The sequence below is a fragment of the Eleutherodactylus coqui genome, chromosome 9 (genome assembly GCF_035609145.1).
Source record: "Eleutherodactylus coqui strain aEleCoq1 chromosome 9, aEleCoq1.hap1, whole genome shotgun sequence".
NCBI classification, from domain to species: domain Eukaryota; kingdom Metazoa; phylum Chordata; class Amphibia; order Anura; family Eleutherodactylidae; genus Eleutherodactylus; species Eleutherodactylus coqui.
Window position 1 is genome coordinate 141,448,948 of NC_089845.1, and position 22,955 is coordinate 141,471,902.

The 22,955-nt window shown below is 42.8% G+C and overlaps 1 long non-coding RNA gene across 1 annotated transcript; it reads left to right on the plus strand.

Annotated features, from left to right (window-relative positions):
* Nucleotides 1-4: 4 nt before the first annotated feature.
* Nucleotides 5-20,924, plus strand: LOC136578472 (uncharacterized). The gene is made up of 3 exons (XR_010786636.1): nt 5-233; nt 10,005-10,074; nt 20,344-20,924. It is a non-coding gene; the product is annotated as an uncharacterized lncRNA (long non-coding RNA).
* The last annotated feature ends 2,031 nt before the right edge of the window (nt 20,925-22,955 follow it).

The following is a 22,955-nucleotide window of genomic DNA, read 5'->3' on the forward strand; positions in this document are numbered from 1 at the left end:
GTAAATGGGAGGCTGCAGTACAGAAACTCCCTTTCCAAGTCCCGCCTAGACATCAGAGGCCAATCTCCAGAGCGAGTCCTAACAGGCTATGTGGAAGACTTCTCCAGAGTTACTCAGTGCAAGTCAGGCACCTCTTCTTGTGCTATGCAGACCCTTAGGCGCTCCGATCTCCAGGAAACCCTATTCTTCACACTGTGCTGTGAACACTGCAAGAATCTGACATGAACCACTCTGTATGTAACTTTTGCATGTAACTTTTTTAACCCATGCTGGAGCTATGATGTGATATGCTTGTGCCATAGTTGTGTTATATGAGGCAGCGCTCCAAGCCTTATCTGTCTCCATGGAATACAATTACAGCATTTACATAGTACATTTTATCAGTTTACTGTTAATGTATGCAGAGCCACATCTCATACAGCAAATCACCCAATTACAGAACATCTGAAAGTATTAGGATGATCTCTGTGCTGCACTTGTTATTTAAGGGTTAATATTTAGGGTCGTTTAGACCTGCTGATTTCCTGTTTGAATGAGTGAACGATGTCAGAGTTGACTTGTTCACTTGGGCAGCCTGTTTATACAAGCAGATACATTGTGGAATACACTGTATATTTGTATATAAATACCTATATGTGGTATATAAATAAAATGTATTTATTTATATATATATTATTGACACATGAACAACAGAGTATACATGGTTTATTCAATATATTGAGTCTTACTTATTTGAATACAATTAAGATACAATGGTAAAACAGTAATGAGACAATTGCGCATTTGACAAGTCTGAAAAGTACATTGCAAAGAGAATTACATTGATAACAAGGGTTTACTTACAGTGTATTACATTTTCAATCTGGGTAACAAACATTACTGTTTAAAAAGTTTATATTGAATAGATGCCAATAAGGTTACTTATATGTACTGCACGTCACATTAGGTTTAGGTAAGTAACACTGCTTGCTTGGATTGAATGTCTGACGACAAATAAGGACCTATGTCATCTTTTCCAAGTAAGATGTTTACACTCATTTGCCAAAGTAACATGGTCTAACTGTAATATATTTGTTTATTTTGAAGGTGTTATGTTCCTAGCCATAGATAGTTGGTCTATTGCTTTACATTAGGCGCTGGACCCTTTCTTGTATTAGACCCCCTGTCCATGGCTGGGAGGGGAGGAGGGGGGAGCACCGACAGGTCTCCGTGATGCGCCTATCTAATAGATAGCCTCACCACTGCAAATCGTGACATGCCACGACCTTAATCCAGCGAGCGGAGAATCGCTATGATTCCCCGCTCATGGATGTCGAGTTGCGCTTTCCATAGTTAGCCTATGGAAAGCGTGTAATGCGAGGTCCGTGGGTGATTTATGGCCATGAATCTCGCAATGACAACTTGCTCGTGGACAGCCAGCCTTACTTAGTGTCATGTTTGCTGCTGCAGTTCTCACAGATCAAGTAACAGACATTATCCTGGAATGTGATTTAATTCCACTGGTCCATAATGGAGTTCAGGAAACTCTTAATTGGACACAAACTAAGTACCTGTCTTCTGTTAGGCTTCGTTCACATGAGTGATGTTTTCACACATTAGAGGCACATGAAAAGAGCTCTTCTATAAGAAAGAACCAATGGTTTCCTGGAAGAGTTCACATGAAGGACATTTAGATGCACTTAATCCTCGCACCGATCAAGATAGAACATGCAACTGCAAAGCTCATATCTAAGGTCCATGGTGCAAGAAAAGATAAGACCTGACACATTATTGGATTGATTTTCAGGGAAGGGCTTATATTTTAAGCCTTTCCCTGAAAATCACTGCAACGCTTGCCAGCAGCCCATTGCTTTCAATGGAGCCAGCTGTATTGCCAGCTCCATTGAATTCAATGGGAGAACATTGCTCTCCTCTGCCACAGCTGTTACAGCTGTGGCAGAGGATTGCAATCTTCACTGTATGTTCTCAATTCGGTCGGCGCCGCTGCCGATGGCCCCATTTAGCACAGCATCCAGGGGTTTCACATACACAGAACACTGGTTTGCGCAGAACGCAGTTACATGCATTCTGTGAACCGGTGTCCTATAGTTTTTGACGCATGTGTTTGTGCGCATGTAAAGTTCGCACATCTGCCCGTCCCCATTGAAAAGCATTGGTTCTATTTAGATGCGGCCGGCAAACGGAACTGACAGACTCGCATACGAACACCCGTGTGACTGAGCCCTAAAGGATTACTCTGACAACCAATTACTTCCTTGGAGGCTACAGATGTAGCAAACGTTAACATGCCATTCTCAGTGACATGATGTGTTAATGGTACATGTTAAACATCAAGTTAGCATTTGCTACATCTGGAAGTTTTGCTCAAAAGAAAACTAACAAAAATCTGAGTTTTGCGCTGTATTTATGCATTAGGAAGCTATTCTAATTCCTGAACTTGCTAGGCAGTTAATGAATGTGTTTTAGTGATTGCCTGGATAAAACGGACTTTAGAAGTGACTACCTTGTATCTCCATACTCCATAGAGTTGTAAGAAAAAGTAAGTGAACTGTTTGGAATTATCTGGATTTCTGCACTCATTATTAACAATAGGTGGTCTGATTGTTATCTACGGGGTCTTGCAAAATAATTCACACCCCCCCCCCCCCCCCCCCGTGCTGTTTTTCCTGTTTTGTTGCATTACCACCTGGAGTTAAGACACCTTTACATAGGTCAACTATCAGATGCATGAACGCCCAACAGCCGCCCCATGGACTACCTACCCCCTGACTATCGCTCCTGTGCTTTACAGGAAAAAGTGGTATATCCATCTGGACTAGCTTTAATGATGCATTGTCCCTGACCAGATTCCCAACACATTTCTCTATTGCTCAGAGCTACGGACCTACACATCTTCCCTAGTGTGGCTCTGTAGTGCTTTTTGTTTGTTGTATATATGTTCGTCTAGCCGTATATATTTTTTAGATATTAATAAGTATTAAGTTTTAGCGTCTACTTTGTGAAGGGCTTCTGATACATTAGACTGCTTTTGCCCCTGTGATAAATGACAAAATAATCCAAATTACCTCAGAGGAATGAAACAAAACTTTTTAAATGCATATTGAAAAGTTGTGAGTGCACATGTATTCACCCCCTTTACTATGAAACCCTTGAATAAGGTCTTATCCAACCATTACCATCATAAGTCACATTAGCGGCCTGTTTTGAAAGGCCACTGAGTCTTTGAGACGACTTAGCAAAAAAAATGAAGCCCAAGGAACTCTATAAACAAGTCAGAGACAATGTTGTGGGGAAGTATAGATCAGGGTCGAGTTATAAAAAGAATCCCAAACTTTGAACATCCCCCAGAGCTCCATTATATCAATTACCAGTGTTTCCCAACTCCAGTCTTCATGGAGTCCCAACAGGTCATATTTTTAGGATCTCCTATAGGAAGAACTCCTGTGGCAATGTCCGAGGCACCGACAATAATTACATCACCTGTGCAACACTGAGGAAGTCCAGAAAACATGACCTGTTGGGGCTCCATGAGGACTCGAGTTGGGGAAACATTGCATTATAGCACAATAGAAAAAAAAATGGCAAAACTAGAAACCGGACAAGAGAAGGCTGCCCACCAAAACTCACAGACCTGGCAAGGAGGGCATTAGGTAGAGACTAGTAAAGGCACCAATAATAACTTTGAAAGAACTCCAAAGATTCACAGTGGAGATGGAAGAACTGTCTATAGGACCACTATAGGCTGTAGACTCCAGAGAGCAGGGCTTTATGGAATAGCAGCCAAAATAAAGCCATTGCTTAAAGAGAAAGGTAAGAAAACACATTTGGAGTTCACCAAACAGCATATGGCTGACTCTCCAAACAAATAGAAGAAAGGTTCTCTAGTCACATGAGTGTTGCCGCGGTTCTGGGATTGTCGTCTTGCTGATAGTCTGAAGCTGGTTTTGGAGATGTTTCTACATCTTTTGGTTCAGTAGGTGTGCTATATGGTGTGACATGCTTGGTGGCACCTGTGGATGATTTCTTGGACTATTTAACCTGGCTGGAGGCTGAGCTGAACTGCGGTTGATTCTCAGTCTCTCCCTGACTGGGATAGCAGTCAGAAGGTTCCTGCTGGATCGTTCAGTTACTTGCTGCATCTAAAAGCTAAGTACTGCTATTGTTTGCATTGTTATTTTGGTTTTCTGGTTTTGTTTCCTTTCCCCACGTATGGTCAACTAGAGACCGAAGTACGCAGTTGGGGCCGTCCTTATCGGGGCAATTGCCTTGCTTTTAGGCCGGGGCCTTCCCAGTGTTTGTTTGCATAGGGACAGTGTTTCCCATATTTTTGTTCCATTCTTGTTTTGTCGTTTAATTGCATTTTTGGTCAATCTACGAGTGACAGATCCAACGTGTACAGGTTGGATGTAACAATGAGACGAAAACTGAACTTTCGGGACATCATGGGAAACTCTGTGTGTTAGTGGTGGCATCATGCTATCAATGGGCTTTTCATCTGCAGGGACTGGAAAACTGGTCAGGATTCAAAGAAAGATGGATGGCAGAAAATACAGAGCAATTATTGAGAAAAACCCTCTTAGAGTCTGACAGAGAGTTGCGACTAGGATACATACTCTGTAGCCTGGTATTCCTTCGTCCGGCATTAAATGTCAGCATGGTTTCTATTATTTGAATAACTGACATGGTTTAGCAGTGCTAGCCGCTACTAAGCTCCCTCCCCCTCCCTTTTCTGGCAGCTCCCATAGAAGCCTATGGGAACCGCTGGCTAATCGCAGCCAAAAGATATGGCAAGACATCGGCCAGCATATTCAGATGCAAAATCCTATTATCGCAGCTGTGATGTTTTGGCGCAGCTACAAAGCGGCCATCTAAATGAATCCAATGCTTCAGATGGTCGCAATTTTTGGTCAACATTTTATCGCAGCGAAATAACTGAGATCAAATGCTTGTGTGAATAAGGCCTGAGTAGAACACACTTGTCAGTAACCAGACTTTGTTTGCCTTTATTTAATTGGCAAAGCATATATGAAAACTGCACCTCCAATTGCATCTCCTGAACTGAAATACCTTTTTCCAATTACTGAAGCTCTTGGAGAAGTCATTAACACAGAGATTCATATATTTTTCTCCCTGAACTATGGATTTTTACTCGAAGTGCTCAACAAAAGACACAAAGGTACAACTTTTTGTATGTTGTTAACTTAGTTCGATTGTGTTTGTCTATAATTATGACTTAGATCACAATTAAACCACATTTTATTACTAATCAATGCAGACATCCAGGTAGTTCCAAAGGGTCGCTTACTTTTTTTTGCAACTGTATGTTCAGACCAGCAAGCTTACCTTCTATACCACAGATGAGCTCAATGTGCAAACTGCTGACATGCCAATGACTAGCATTATTTAGGGGAAGGCAGCTCACCGCTAACATGTAAAAGGAGAGCATTGAGTAACTATATATCTACCCTCATCAAACAAATTATTTTAGCCTTTTAAAGGATAAACCATTTGTATTCATGGAAATAAATGACCACAAAATGTAAATTTATATGCAAATAACAGAATATTGGGCAGCACAATTAGCTCATACATTGCCCAGGTGCAGGAGTGTAATATGTGATCCTCGGGGAAATTAATAGCCATATCTTTGTATTGTAAATCCTCATAAGAAGGAAGAAAGTGTTAACAGACTTACAGTCTACAGAGGAAGCAATTATAGATATCACTAATTATACATAATGCTAGTATGGATCATTTAGATGATATATTAATGATATACTCTAATGATCCGGTAACATCTTTATTCTATCCAGCAGCAAGTATTTTAGAAAACAATGGAAAGCTTATGTTAAAGGGATATTCTGGGACTTTAACTATTAATGACCTATGCTCAGGATAGGTCATCAATAGTTTGGCGGAGGCCAAGTGTTCGGGAACCCTGCTGATCAGCTGATCTTTCGGCTTACTGTCAATGAAATTGGCCAGTGTAACAGCCGACCTTCTGTCCCGTTGAAATACTATAATGCTTCCGGTTACTCGTTGTGGGCAGGACCAGACATCTAGTGCCACAGCATCTGACAGGTGACATCACCGGGTCTTTTGGCCTGTTGATATCCAGTAAACCTATCATGTGGGCTTCTAATGTAGAAGCTCCTGGCAGGTTTGCAGAATGTCACTGATGACCTTCCTGTCGGGCCTCAAATGGGCTGCAGCGGTCATATGGCTAAACAACCAGATGACTGCTGAATTTGGAATAAACAGACGACTGGAGGTCCGAAGTTGGGACCAGGGAGCAACGCATTTGGGGAGGTGAGTGTTTTTTTTTCTCATTTATGACTCATCCTCCCACTGCCGTCAATACTTTTTAACTTGGAAAACCCCTATAACCCAAGCAATTGTCCTGTCAGTAATTAACATTTTTGCTGCAATTGTCCTTTAAGCACTTAACTTGTCATCAATTACTTAGCATTAAAGGCCCATTTAGACCCAACGATTCTGGCTCAAAATTCACTCAAAGCCATCTTTTGAACCAGAATTGTTGCATCTAAATGCACGGCCACCATGCAGTTTTCTTGCACTAATCGTTCATCATTCAATTCTAGTTTTCTTGAATTGAGCGATGAACTCTTATCAGCAGTGCAGGCTGTTATCACAGTTGGCAGTGCTGATAACATTCTTACAGCCTGTGTCCCGCCGGTAGTTCACAGTGGGATGCATGCTGTAATCGCTGAGAACAATACAGCTGTTTGCTTATGCAGAACAGCTGTATTGTTCGCCTAGCGGTAGCGGCGGTGTCCTGCTCCGCCTGCATAGCTCTTAAGTAGCTACTTAGGTACTATAGACTATGCAAAGATGATCGCTCAAAACTGTCACTCAAACTGTCAAAAAATACTAAAAAATAAATCGCACCTGCTCTCTTTTTCTGCATATTAGATCCCCATAGAAGTCTATGAGCGGTGTGCAAATGCGAGCACAAAATGAAGGAACAAGTGCAGTACACTGCACAGTTCATTGAAAAAGAACACATCTGAACATCATTGGGCTAAATAGCCTTTTAAATCCTGTCGGAGGGTGTTTTGTGCGCGCATGGGAACAAGCCCTGAGTGCGCCAAAAGTGCAGTACTAGGCGCCGATAAGAAATCAAAGTCGTTCTCTGTGCAAATTCTTTGAAAACAAAAAAAGCAAAAGATCAAAAAAGTGTATTAACTTGAAATGGTGCTGACCTGTCGCATAAGGCCGGTTTCAAATCTGCATTTCACCCTCTAGTCGGAAGTTCCATCACAGATCTGCCTCAAAATACTGGAAGAAAAAGTGCTTTTTCTTCTGTCCCAAAACTGGGCATTTGAGCGGAAACCAAACAGACCCCCTTATAGTCAGTGGGGTCCTTTCAGCTTTGTTCCAGTCTGTCCTGAGTCTGAGCTGTTCAGCCGAAGGGATTCCCTTTTTCTGCTCCCCAAATAAATAAATGACCTAAAAGTGCAGCAGAGTAAGATCACGCTTTACAAATAACAAGATTTGTTTTTTTATTCTTGCTTTAAAAGGAGTATTTCTCAAGGGACTGTGCTATAATTAAGAGCCACTCTAAAATGGCTTGAAACACGTAAGAGCTTTCCTGTTTTGTTTTTTATTCTGGCTCCTACAATGTTTTTAGTCATCAAGATGCAATAAAATGTACATTTTTGATTGGATGAGCACCGGAAAATTTTTATTTTTGGATTTCCTATGCTGATGGAACAATATCTGTTCACACTGTTCTCAGACATTTCTGGAAACTTCAGTGATCAATATAGTGCTGGTCTTGTCTTATTACATTTGTTGCTGTACCCTGCTGTAAAGCACTGTGTGCATACAGGCTCCAGAGCTGACCCTCAATCAACTGCCTTTTCTAAAATACTAAAATCTTAAATGTTCCTTGTTTCATAAGTTGGATTCCCAACAATTGATTTTCATGATGTCTTATCATAGTTTGATTGTTGGGGTTCAACAGTTGGAACCCACATGATCGGGAAGATAGGTGGATCCCAGTCCAGTTTGAATAAAGAGGTGACCTTGCTTGTATGTGCATAGTTCATGTTCAACTAATGGCACAATGGGTTAGGTCAGGGCTGGCTCCAGGCTTATGTGGCCCTTGGGTGATAGTCTCATTGGGCCCCTGTTGTTTCATTTTGTCATTTACCACACGATTAAAAAAATGTGTTAATGTTATATACTGTACTTGGAAATAAGCATGAAATAATGCTTTGCTATACGTGATATAACAAAGCCTTATTGGCAACCCATCGGGTGTTACAGAAGTACTTACTCTGTGAATCTACAACTTCCAGTATGACCTAAGCTATGGTGTGGGGATGCTGAGAGTTGTAGTTTCACAAGCTAGAATGCTGTAGACCTTATATGTGATCACAATGCTGATGTGATGCAGTCAGAGACAGAATACACAATGGACCTCACAGATAATGTCCTCTGGGCTCCTTTCCTTTCTTTTGGATCTGAACCAGATTTTCATGACTTTTTCCAACTATGTTTTGCCTCTTCGGACTTTTCTGCCATTTTTATCTCTAGTTCTTTTGAAATTCTATGCACCGCATACTGCATCACCTGGATAGTGTTACTCACTGTGTCCCCAGAAATAATAATCTACTATGTCCATAAATAGTACATACTGTGCCCCCCCCCCCCCCCCCCCCGAAATGAATTATAATACATGCTGTGCCCCTGGAATTATCTTCTTTTCTTCTCTATTCGTGTCCAGACTGCCAGAAAGACGTCTTTCAGTCACAACTCTTCTTTGCCCTGTAAACTTCCCATGTTGCTTCCAATGCCCCTATCAATGCCCTCCATACAACAATTAGCCCCTAATGAGTCCAAAATAATAATGCCCGCTTTGCAGCCCCTTGCACAGTAATAATCTCTCTTTGCTGCCACATATATTGTTAGTAACCAGAAAAAAATCCTTGAATACCCCTTAAAACCACATCGTTCTGGACATGCTAGAAGTTTTAGTTCTTTCATCTTATACAGGGGAGTAACTAGGGGAGGCGGTGGAAGCAACTGGGGCATGTAGCTCAGGCCAGGCTAAGATTTCCCAGTGCTAGACCACCAAAGATGTACCCCATTAACTCTCTATCTAATATTTTATACTTGCTCCATGTAATGTCGTCTTATATAGCATAACAGCATTGCTCTTAATAAGAGAAACTAAGTTGCACAACTGTTTTTGGTCTATTATCATATTGAGCCACTCCCACGACCCACAAAAAACTTAAAGGGGTAGAAATGTATGGCATATCAACAGAATACTGCAAAAATCTCTGATGCTGCAGATTTCTCACAGGCCTCCTATCTATTGGAAGACTAGGGTTCTCCTTCTCTCCTAAGCAGCAAGAGATGGAAACCATGCAATCATGTGGCTCTCTCCATTGTAGATAATGGGTGTTGCGGAATATAGCGCCAGTGATGGAGAAGCTTTACACCAGCTCAGTTGAATAAAAACAATGTGTCTTGTCCGACAAATACAACTTTGAGTCCACAAAGACTAGACAGGACAGGGAGCTGGGATACACGCTAGGGCAACAAACATATCTCTGATCTAAAAGGGGCTGGAACTGCCTTACAAGTGGAGCACCCACCCTGAAAAGGGCGACCCAGGGAGTGAAATTTAATAATTGTGAGATTCTTCTATGGATTACAGCTGATCTAAGGTGTTCCTGCAGCAGAATATTTTGAACAATACCTTTATATTAAATCAGTTAAAATGACCACAAAGTGGACAACTCAGAAATAGGCACATCAGGCAGAAAGTCAAATATGGGAGCGTCCTGTAAAAAGGTTTATTGTCTTCACCAGTATGCATATTTATATAAAGAAAACCACATACACCTCACCGCTGACAGCTCTAGATATTATAATGTCTTTGTGTTATTAAGCATTATATTTCACTCCCTCGTACATTCGGTTACATAATTACATTGTCAATTTAATTTGTTACATGATATCGTGAGAAGTCTGGTGGACGAGACGAGTCCCGCTGCCGTCACTGTAAAATGTGTGATTTCCTGTCAACCAGATGTTTGTGTAGGTACATCTATTGTTCTTACTGACATTATTACATTACAAATATTGCAGACAGTAACGGTTATATTACCTTCTGTTTCACAGGCCTTCGGTGCCAGCCACGTAAATGGGCACTAAATGAAAACATTGTTTAAAGAGAAATGAACCATTTACCTATGACCCATTAGGAAATGTTGGTTACAGTTACAACTACTAAGTGCTCCCTTAACCCCTTCAGTATGCGGCTCATTGGGGTCTCAAAGATGCAGCCATATTTTTATAATTTTTTCATTATCACACTCCAACAGGTCCATCATGTGCCAAATCTAGCACTTCCATTTTAACTATTGTTCCTCTCCAGAGCCGAAAAATGTAACTTAGTGGTGTACCTTAGGCCCTTGGTTTTCAATGAATTCCTTCAGACGAACAATTTTTTTGATGCGCCTAAAAAAATTGCACCGCAAAAGATAGGACCAGCATCACAAGATAGGTCTTGTCCTATCTTTTGATGGAAAAACACAGTAGACTCCATAGACTCCCATTGAAGTGGTCCGAAAAGGGAGGGGGAGGGAGTTTAGCAGCGGCGAGCGCTGCTAAACATTCACAGGTGCATCTGGTGAGGCATTGAAAGTGATTAAATAGTATTTCTGCTGACTGAGGAATTTTGGGGCTTATTTCACTATATCACGCCATGTGAATGGACGATAAAATCGGGAAGAATAGCCATGACTTGGTCCCAGCTATTCTTTGCTCATCCGATTTTTGGCTGAGTTAGTCGCAATTTTTTAGCGCAGCTAACTCGCTATCAAAATAACACCCTTGAGAAATAGGCCTTCAGGTGTTTTGACACAGGCTGGAATTAGCCTACAATATGCACCAAAACCTGCAGCGTAGGGCTCAAACACTCAGGCATGATTTTGCCCCATTTTGCCAAAATCATGGCTGCATAACGGGACAAAACAAAACCATTGATTTTAATTATTTCGTTTTCACTAACGGTATTCTTGGGCGTTAATGCTACACGCGAGAAAGATAGGATTTGCCATATCTTTCTCGCATGTGGGTGATACGTGTATGTAGGGCAGGACTTATCTTACCGTTTTTGTATTTTTTTTCAAACTCACGCAGAATAGCGCAGCAATTGAAAGGTGTTAAAACAAGGTGTTACCTTGTTGATGCGCAACTATGCTCCACAGCGGAGAGTGTAGTAGTGCATACGGCGGTGTGAAGAAGCCCCTATTCTGTCACTGCGGAATTCCACACTAAAAAATCCACAGGTCTAAGGGCTCCTTCACACGGGCGATTTTGCATGCGAATTTCTGTCGGGCAAAAAAATATGCGACATGCACCATGGGAGGGTGCGATTTTTTTGGTGTTAATCAATAACATGGGGGACTAATTATGTGGCTCAGTCGGTTCAATAACGGCACTATTGTATCCCGCACCGCTGTGAACGGGGCCGGCAGTGCACAAAAGTACAGTAGAATGCACGGATATGCACGCAATGGTGCTCCATTCACAGAGCAATCACGTGATGCTCTCCCCAGCGTATCTGCGTATTCGCTCATCTGTAGGAGCCCTAGCTGCAGATTTTGATGCAGAATCGCAGGGAGGTTTAGGCCGTGTTCAATTCCACATCAGTAGCCCGGCAGATTTTGGTGTGGAGCTTACCGCAGCTTGCAGTGGATCCTGTGGCGAATTCTGCCCGTGTGAAAGCACCCTTACAAGCAATTTTTTTTTGGTGTAATTTTTTCAATCCACACATTTCCATCATGCATTTTTTGTCCCTTTTTCATGTCCTATAGAGAAGCCTATACCAAAACTAACAGTTTTTAAATCTACAGCCTACTGCAAAAAACACACATGACCTGAAAAATGTGACAAGTGAACTAATGCTACAAAAAAAAGCACTATTTAGGGCTTAGGATTCTTTCACACAAACGGCGCGTTTTTACGCCTCTGCCGGTGTTTATACACGACCATCTGAGGCTTTGGTTTCCATTTCATCCATTCACATGCGGTGAATATACGGTGCACAAAAACGTTGAACCATGAAAAATGGAACATACTTGACTGAAATATGTGCCAATGCATATACGGTGGGCCAAAGATAGTTGTGGAACTATCTTTTGCCCAATATGCGGCGGCGGCTCCCATAGACTCCTATGGGAGCTGGACAAAGCGGAGGGGAAGGCAGTTTAGTAGCGTCCAACGCTGCGAAAAGCTTACAGGTGCCTCTATGTAGGCATTGGAAGGCATGCCGAGGATTTTTGCAGAGTGAGGGTTTTCCAGGGTGCAATAAATTTTTTTTCACTAAAAACGCCGCTCATGCTCGTGCGAATGGGCAAGAAAATGGGTCGAGAAAACGTCCATTCCCGCCAATAAATGGGGTGAATGTGAAAACATAAAGACGTCTACGCTCGTGTGAAAGTGCCATAAAGCACATGGGTGTGCAGCCGTGAGAAGAAACACAGTCGCATAACGGGATGAAGAGAAACCATTGATTTCAATAGTTTTGATTCCACTATCAGGATTCTCTAGCTATTCCATCTGCTTATGTGTGTTGGTATTCTAGGTAAGTGTTCTGGTGGATGTCAGTTGTTGTTGGATGTCGGCTCACAAGTCCCGTCTCCACTTCAGTTTGTTATGGTGTGCATGGTGTATGCACGTTCCTTTCCTCTCTCTTTCCTTTCCCTCCAGTCCTTGTTTGGGTTGCGTCCATTTGGGTTGTTGTTTCCATAATAACCTGCCTTCTATTAGCGTTTGTCCTGGACGTGGTGCATCTTAGGCCTCGTTCACACAACCGCTTTTTTTGCGCATTAGAGGCGTATGAAAAGAGCGCTTCTGTAAGAAACAATGGTTTCCTATAGAAGCGTTGACATGAAGGAATTTTAGATGCACTAAATACTCTCACCAATCAAAGATAGGACATGCAACTGCAAAGCTCACATCTAAGGTCCATGGAGTGAGAAAAGATAGGACCTGACCCATCTTTGGTACGGGCTTTCCATAGACTCCTATGGAAGCTGGATTACTTGCACCACGCACCTCTGATTGTGTGAACGGGCTACTTCAAATAGCTGGAAATCACCCGTTCACAGGATCTTTAGTGCAGTATAGCTGTGATCTTTTCCCGTGCCTATATTGCGTGAACACAGCGCTTGTGTGAACGAGGCCTTCCACTCAGGGCAAATATGACAGATACTTTCCCCATATATCAATCTGCTCAGCTCCGCCTGCTCTGTAACATATTGCCTGCAGTTTCAACAGCATATTTGAGCTGACCGATTCCCGTTAAATGCCCAAATCTCCTCCTTTTTTCTGTAGTAGAAAGATTCTTTAATGGATATTTCACTCGATCAAGCAATGTTTTGTATTTGGTTAGTGGTATATCTATGGATCCTTTAAAACTGGTATTAATCACTGTCTTATTGAAGGCGGAGGATTGGAAAAAGTGTAAAGGTGGCTTCACATGACTTCACACTCTTGCCCGTCATTCATTCGGTGAGAGCTGCCTGTGATTGGCTGAGCACCTCAGCCAATCACATTCAGCTCTTTCAGCAGGCGGGGATTTTAAATCCCCGCCTGCTGATAGATAAGCACCACAGTGCAGGGGACAGCAGGAGAAGACACGGCTGAGCCCCGGCAGCTGAAGCAAGGTGAGTATCTATTTTTTTTTTTTGGTTTTTTAAACCACTTTTACTTGATTTTTACCTATGTACGCACAAAAACACGCTTGTGTGAAGCCACCCTAAGTCAGGGTGATTGGGATCAGCTTTTCCAGTTTTGATGTGCTACCTTGCATACACCTTTGCAGCGAAAAGGTGAATTTATCTTATGCTGTTTGCATTCTTTATAATACAGGCTTCTTCAAGAAGAAGGAGCAGATTTGGTAATTTATTTATAAACCGACTACAAAAGAGAGATACACATTCCGCACCTCACTGAATAGAGGACGGTTCATAGTTTCTTATGAAGTACCATTTTCAGCCACACCGCAGCGCTGTTTCTTCTAGTTTACAGTTTATATGAAAATGGCGACACCACAGGAGAAATTGGTGTGTTTGAATTTGCTAATTGTGAATCCATTGTTCATTCCAAAAATAGTCTCCTCGTCACAAGCAAATTTGTTGTTCGACACATGATGCCCATGTTAAATACGTAGCACCCCACATACCATGAAGCTGTAAACGATGCACCCAGAAAATGCAACTTGCTGGTATGCCATTAAAAACTTTGAACCTTCTTCTTTCCCCTTGACAGCATACACATAGAGGTTGCCCTCTTGACCTTTGCAGGGACAAGAAGCAGGAAAGTATAAAAGCACCTCCCCTCCACCGGATCACCAGTGTGTACCAAATGACTACAGTAAGAGGTCTACAAAGCCATCAGGGAGGCACCAGGAATCCACGACTACAACATCTGGCGGCCAAAATCCTATTCTTGACAGAACATCTCACCCTGTCTCTCACAGCTTTCCACATAAAAGGAGCAAGGAACATCATGGCCAATAACCTGAGCAGGAAGAGAATAGACCCAGGAGAATGGTCACTTCACCCTCAGGTTTTCAAACTTCTCACGGAACAGTGGGGATTTCACCAAGTGGACCTCTTCGCCACGAAGGAAAATACCCTATGCTAACAGTTTTTTTCCCCAAAACACAAACAGCGGGGCGCTGGGCATTAACGCACTTTCCCACAAATGGGACTGGGATCTTGTCTATGCCTTTCCTCCCTTCCCAATGGTACCTCACATTGTCAGAAAACTCCAGAGATCAGAGTCGGCAGTTATACTGATTGCCCCTTATTGGGCCAAAAGACCCTGGTTCCCCTTACTCAAGTCCCTGTCTATTCAGGGGCCCTTCCACCTGCCGACCAGGCCAGACCTCCTGCTCCAGGGACCATTACAATGCCCTGAGATTCACAGGTTAAGGCTGACAGCCTGAATATTGAGAGGGCGAAGCTCCAGAGGCAGGGCCGATCCAACAGAGTGATATCTACCTTATGTTAGAGCCATAAACCCTCAACTAAAGCTGTTTATTGAAAAGTCTAGGGAAAGTTTTCGGAATGGAGGAGTCGTGACATCAAGAATTCTCTCCAACCCAAAATTCCTGAAATTCTGAACTTCTTATAAGCAGGACTAGATAAGAGGTTAAGTCCTAGCACCTCTAAAGTTCAGATGGCAGCTCTAGGGACCTTCTATGACTTCTCACTAGCTGAACATAGATGGGTTAGAAGATTCTTAAAGGGCACAGTTACGCTCCGTCCATTCATTTGGAAAACAGTTCCCCCGTGGGATATAAATCTGATTCTACAATCTCTTTGTGAAACTCCATTTGATCCACTACTCAGTATGCCACTAAATATGCTGACCTTCAAGGTAGCATTTCTGGTAGCAGTAACGTCAGCCAGAAGAATAGGTGAATTGAGGCCCTTTCCTGCAAACACCCTACATGATGATACACAAAGTATTAACTAGTTTTCATAAGGAACACGGGCCGGCCAAGGGAAATCCCACGTCTAAGGATTTGATCTCCCAGTGGGTCAAATGGCAATAGAAGAGGCCTACAAAGCCCAAGACATTGCTCCCCTGGAAGGACTCCAAGCCCATTCTACAAGAGCCATATGTTGTTCTTGGGCTGAGAGAGCGCAGGCCTCCTCAGACCAAATCTGCTGGGCTGCTACATGGTCCAACATACATACATTTGTTAAGCATTATCACTTAGATTTAGAGGCCAGTGGTGACTTGGCCTTCAGTAGAAAGGTTCTACAAGCCGTAGTCCCATCCTAAGCCGATTAATATGGTACTTCTCCATGTGTATCCTGTCATGATGATGAAGGGGATGGTAGGGATTATTCTTAGTGATAATAACCTTTCTAGAGTCACCATGACAGCATATGGGCTTACCCTCCCTATTTATGTTGTTCTAAAGTACTTACACGTAAAGTAAAACGTGTTGTAAGATCCTTTATTTGATGTTATCTGATGATTGATTTATAATAAAACGTGGTTGGTTGAAAAAAGCACAGTCACTGTAGTCATTTGGTACACACTGGTGATCCGGTGGAGGGGAGGTGCCTTTAAACTTTCCTGCTTCCTGTTCCTACAGAGGTCAAGATGGCAACCTCTGTGGGTCATGATGACTCTAGAAAGGGTATTATCGTGATGTGTGGATTGTGTCCCTGTCTTTTGTAGTTTGTTTATAAATAAACCCACAAATCTGCTCCTACTTTTTGAATAACCTTGTATATACACTGTATATTATAATGTGTGTGTGTGTGTGCTTACAAGTGAGCATTTGGAAAGCCCTTATTGTCTTGTTGGGAGTACTTGGAAAATATAATTGAATCTGGGTAGAATCAGACTATGTGATCATTTTTCTTCTACCAATACAAGAAATGAATAGAGCAGACCACAAATTTAGTATATTCTTAGTGATCTGAGTTTATGGTAAATAATTCATCCGGAATGGTCAGACCAGTGGTTGCATAATTTAATAATGCCTAATTAAGTTACATATTTATCTGGCCATCTAAAGAGGGACTGTTTTTTTCTGTTGATTAATTATCTTTTTTGTGTTCATTCTTAAGGCTTCGGATTTGTCTCAGTTAATTTTAAAGTTAAACAAAGTCCTAAATTCTCTGAGCAAAGACCCTCTTCCCCAGGCCAATGACCCTGAATAAGCTTCATTAGAATGAATTGTCAATTATTCACTCGATCATTGGCTTGTGTAAACAGCCATTTGTCGGCTGATTGCATAGTGCCCAGTACATCTATTCCTGGCCCCCTCCATAAATATCATACATGTCATGTCTTTTGTTGGTGCGCTGTGCAAACCTGTCTAGTCTTTTCTGTTATGTGTATTGCACAGCTGCAGCAAATGAGAGGTTAAGGCCTCATGTCCACGGGCAAAAGAAGAATTAAAATCCGCAGCGGATTTTAACTCTTCTCCCGCCCGCGGATTCGCATCCCATAGGGATGCATTGACCACCCGCGGGTAGATAAATACCCGCGGATGGTCAATAAAAGTGATTTTTTTTTTTTTTAAATGGAGCATGAAAAAATCTGGACCATGCTCCATTTTCGTGCGGGTCTCCCGCGGGCTTCTATTGAAGCCTATGGAAGCCGTCCGGATCCGCGGGAGACAAAAATCAGAATTTACTCACCCGCTCCGGATCTTCCCTTCGCCGCGGCTTCATCTTCTCTCCGTCACGGACGGATCTTTTTTCTTTGGGCCGGCGCATGTGCGGGGCACGCAACCGACGTGCCCTGCGCATCCGCCGGGCCGAAGAAAGAAGATCCGGCCGCGACGGAGAGAAGATGAAGCCGCAGCGAAGGGAAGATCCAGAGCGGGCGAGAGGTGAGTTAATTCTTATTTTTATGCCTCATGTCCGCGGGGCAGGAGGGACCCGCTACGGATTCTCCATGGAGAATCCGTAGCGGGCCTGATTTTCCCCGTGGACATGAGGCCTAAGTGTTTGCATGAGCCTGGGAGATGCTTGCAATGTATCATTTGTTTAGTCACTTGGAATTATTGAGAATATAAATAGGAGTGTGTGAGAGTGGGAAAGCAGTCCATTCTTCAGAGTCTAAGATTCTTCTGGGTTCCTGAGGCTTCAGAGTGCCAGCCACATAGGGGTACCTTCAACCCTCATGTGGTGAAAAATGGAGGAAGAAGAGAGGTTCCCTGAGAGTGTATGTTCCAGAGATGAGAGAGGAGTGATCCCCAATTGAAGAGAGAGAACATGAGCTAGAAGTAGGTGCCGCTTCCAAGGCCTAGTGCAGAAGTACTCCTTATTTATTTTTCCTATGCAGCCATCCGGATCTAGTGGATCACCGCATAGAGGTACACCCATTTGTTTTTCACACCCAGCCATCCTGAAGTCTGGGATCACTGGGTGGAGGTACTCTCAAGTCTGTGTAATACCTGCACTGCAAATCTTTGTCATTTGTGCCTTGTAAGCAAGAAGTTGTTCCAGTAAGGTTTTACCAGGCCCTGATCATTCCCAGGTACCTGAGGTACATTACTTCTGTCTGTGGCTCTATTTATTTACCCGCCGAGGGTCATACTGGTGGGTAACAGAATGGTGGTGTCACCTGTGACATCTGCCATCCCTGTTCTCCAGTTTATTGGGCATCCTTCTCCGAGGGATGTCCAGAAGAGGCCCAGCGCTGGCCTGGCCGAGGCTACATGCATCTCTCCGGGAGGGAGTGTGGTAAGTGCCACCATGACAAGCCAGCATCTTACTCTTCCAGCTCCTGTGTAGCCCTGTGTCACATACGCCCTGTGTCCGGGGTCATCCTACGGGATGCTGCAATTGCATCTCCTATACAGCCTAAAAAAATAGTAATTTGCAGTAACACATCTCCCTGTGTGAAAAGGCATGTGCTGCCAAAGATTATTAAAGTGAATGGGGAACGAATGACCATAATGATCATTCATTTGCCATTAGATTATGATCAGCCAGTGTGAAGGCTGAGGTAAACAAGAGCTGATCTCACTAATCAACATTCATTAATGCCAGTAGATGGCCCATGTAAAACAACTTAGCTGAAAGTGCAGCTACTCATTAACTGTTGACATATCATAGAAACATGTCAAAAACATTGATCAGTGGGGCTTCCTATACGCCTCTGCGAAGCCATCTTCAGTTGCCGAAAGCAACCGAAAACGAGTAACCATATGCTGAGAGGGTACAGAGCTTGGGTGAGCACTGAAGTCCCATATTTTAGTGAACAGATGAAGGGCAACTGGACCCCAACTGATCAACACTTTTAATGTGTCACTATGACATGTCAAAAGTTAGCTGAAAGTTTAGTTACTTTTTAAGTCTAAGATGACTGGGATCTTCGTTACTGGGATTACCATTATTATGAGAAGGTTGAAGGTTGTCGGCAATGGCTTTTGTCCCATACCACACTCCATGCATCATAACTGGTTTGATATTTTGGGATGCTCTGATGTTTTGAATTAATGTTTCCATGCATTGATGACAATGGGCAACTTTGCGTTGTACCATTGACGTTACTATATGGGATGCAGGGGATGCCGTTGCACCCGGGCCCAGGAGCGTTAGGGGGCCCATAAGGCCTCTCTTCTCTATATAGAAAGCCCAGTACTATGAATAAAGCATTATAGTTGGGGGCCCTGTTACAGGTTTTGCACCCGGGCCCATGAGCCTTTAGCTACGCCCCTGCCTTGTACCATTCACTATACTGAAGGGCACTGAGAAAGTACCATCAAAACAGAAAATTCACAGGATATTTTGGTGCGATTCCACAACAACATCCACAATGTTGTTACATGCAGATTCGCAGTGGATTTTATTGTGGATTTGCCACAGATTCCACTCCTCCCATTTGAAGAACTGAAATGTCCAGTGAAATTTGGCATAAGCTGAAATGCTGTGGATTATATGTTAGATATTATCCACTTGCAGGTCCACAGTGAAAAATATGCCATATATAGGTTACATCTGAACATGCCTAATAGACCAACAATTTTCATTTTTGTTAAAACTTAAAGGGATTGTCTGGTCAGTTAAAAATATAGAGCAATTTTTGTGTTGCCATTATATAATAAACCTTTAATGAAACTCAATGTTCTTATATGATTATGAAACCCATTCTACCTGATGACTGGAAGAGAGTGGCAATCTTTATCAATCAGTATGGTTTTTCCAATGGAAAAAATGTCGTCTGCCATGATTTTTTGGTAAGTTGTCCAGGAAAACAAAAAAATTCAAGTTGGCAGTCCGAGAAGACATCATGTGGTCGCCCTTCTATCCTTTCCTGCCCATTGGTTGAAGCATGACAGCGCCTGTCATGTATGCAAACCTATTTCATACAGTCCCACGGATGGGTGGAAAATTAAACATTTTATGGCTCATGAAATGTGGAGACACAAAAAAAGTAATTTTTTTTGTTAGGAGAAATGTTTTTTTTATTGTGCAGTAAAACAAAAAATCTATAAAATTGGGATAACCGCAATTATGTTGATCCAGAGAACAACATTGTCATCTTATATATACCGTACAATGACAACAAAACCCAAAGAAGAATGGTGGAATTTCAGGGTTTTTTTTCTCCATCCCCAAAACAAAAATAAAAGCAGTTATACAACGCATGTAACCCAAAGTGGTGCCATTAACTCTTCAGACAGCTGTGTCAGTGAAAACTTCAAAAACATATGGCTCTTAGGATGTGATGATGAAAAAAAATGTAAACATTTTAATTCTTGAATGAAGTTGTCTTTCTTTATTTTCTTAGTAACTCTGTTTTGTTTTTCAGGACCAGTGTGGATACACGTGGTTAAGGGCTCATGCCTACGGCCGTGACTGGCTCCGCAAGTGGAATACTGCAGCAGAGTCCGTCACAGCGCCCCCTACAAAAACCCCATACTCACCTCCGGATCCGCCACACAGCTGCGGCACGACGCGCCGGCGCACATGTGCAATATAGCGCATGACACTCCGGCGGTGTCATATGACGCGGCCAGCGGTGGACGGGGTGCGTATTCACGCTATATTTCCGCTGTGCTACAGCAGAAGTATAGTATGACGGCCGGCTTCCATTGACTACAATGGAAGCCGGCCGCACTTATTCCCGCGGCAAATAAGACGCGCCACAGGTTATTTCACGCTGCGGAATTCCGCAATAGAACATTGAGCTATTAGGTTCAATAGAACCTAATAGCTGCTGTGAAACGCCGCAGAAATTCGACTGTGGGCATTGGCCCTAAATGGGTGGATACGCCTGGTTCAATATATATCTGTGCATTCCGGAGAATGGACCGTTTCATGTGATGGATGGACACCGATGTGTTTACATGTATTGTTTTTTGTTTATTTTCATTAACTATTTTATTAAATTATGCTTTAACCATTTTTGCATTCACTCTTCATTTACTAAGGGTACATGCACATCTACACTGTAGTTTTGTTCAGAGACTCTCCAGCGCTGATCTGGCATAAAATACCAGAAAAAATAACACCGTATGCTGTACTATTTTAGGGCTTCTTCGTAGGATTTAGTCCCATTATAACGGGATGAAACAAAACCATTGATTTTAATGGTTTCATTTTCATTAGCGGTATTCTTGCCTGTTAATATTCATGCCCCACCTTTCTTGCATGTAGTTAATACTACACGTGGGAAAGATAGGGCAGGACCTATCTTCTCGCTGTTTTTTTCCAACTCGCACTCTGGTGGCCTGGTAAAAAAAAATAAAAGGGTTCATGCACAACTATGGCCCCCAACAGCGAGCATTGTTGCACATACCCCCATGTGTTTTTGCCACCAAAATGCTTACTGGACTGCATTATAGTAAATAGGGTCCATCTACGCTATTCATATGCAATATGTGACTAGATCTGTCAATTCCATTATTCTTGCTGTTTGTTGTTCAAGCTGAACAATGAAATATTAAGCTCACATGTGAATGTAGCCTCACCCATATATATATAAAAGTGAAAAACAAATTTACATGTTAATACATTTTTATATTTTATTACTGTGTGTCATCAGTTTTCTTCTCTTCTTTAATATATATATATATATATATATATATATATATATATATATATATATATATATATATATAGTGAGGGATTAGCGTTTCGGATAGGTAGCAGCGTGGGCATCTGCGGCCAGAGACAGTGACACCGGGCAATAAAGTTCATTAGTCCAGGCTTTGCCTGGGTTTATTGCAGCATAAACAAAACCAGAACCGAAATAAACACCTGCTCGTCTGAGCACTCACTATACATATGCTCGGTCCTGATTACTCACTGTCAGAATACTTCTTGCTTGCTGCACACAGCCAGCCTGGTCCTCAGACCTGCAGAGGTCTCACCATACACCTCTCCTAGGTGTGGAGGTTAGGGGTGTCACCCTGTCAACCTCGGGCCTCTCAGCCACACACTGGGCTAGCCGGGCTCCTAGCTCCACTGAGCCCTCTCTCTGGCTCTCTCAGCCCACCCCTCAAAGACCTGCAGGCCCAGGCTTTATAAGGCCTAGTACCAGCCTCACCTGGTACGTGGGAGTGGCCATCCCACCCTTCTCTTTGACCACTCCAGGAAAAGCCGGACTATGCAGCTTGGAGCCACTTACAAACTACACCATGTCAGTAACTTAGTGTTACTGACACCCAAATGCTGGTTTCCTCCACCGAGCCCAGGCTGCTCGGTGACACGTATCTGCCGAGGTGCTCCCTAAAGCCACATATGAGCACTCTTAGCTTCTGCATTCTCCTCTGCCTGCTTGAGGAGCACATTTTTCTTATCTTGCATAGTCTTAAGGTGTGCACTGAGACCCAGCTTCTGCTGCGTCTCTTCTTGCAGTAACTTCTGGAACCCTTCACTCTGAGCTTCCAGCTCCACCTGCAGCCTGCTCACCTGCTTAGACAATGCTGTCTGCACACTGTCACCTTCAGTTATTTTTATTTGTAGCTCTTGCAGCTGCATCTCTACTGTATTTTTCTTGCATTCATATGCACACTTGTCTTCCAACAACCCCTTCACCTTTTGAGTAAGCTCAAGACACTCACTTTTCAATGTTTCTTTCACTTTTTCAAGTTGCTTCAACTGCTGGGACAGTTTCCCCACAACTACAGCATCACTCAGTTCCAGCTCCTGGATTTGGGTTCAATGTACTCCAAGCTCATCTGTAGCTGGGACACCAGTCTCTCAAGCAGCACTTCCTGGTTTTCCTTGTCACCCAGTAAGTCTTCCAAGAACTCTGCTTGCTTTTCTGCCTGACTGAACGCAGCTTTCTGTATTTCCAGCTCTTCCTTGAGCTGACTTACTTGGCACTCCAAGTCACCCTTTTTCTTTGCTAGCTGCATTTTCAACTGTGCAACCTGATTCTGCAAACCTGTAGTGTGATTACGTGCATCTGTAGAA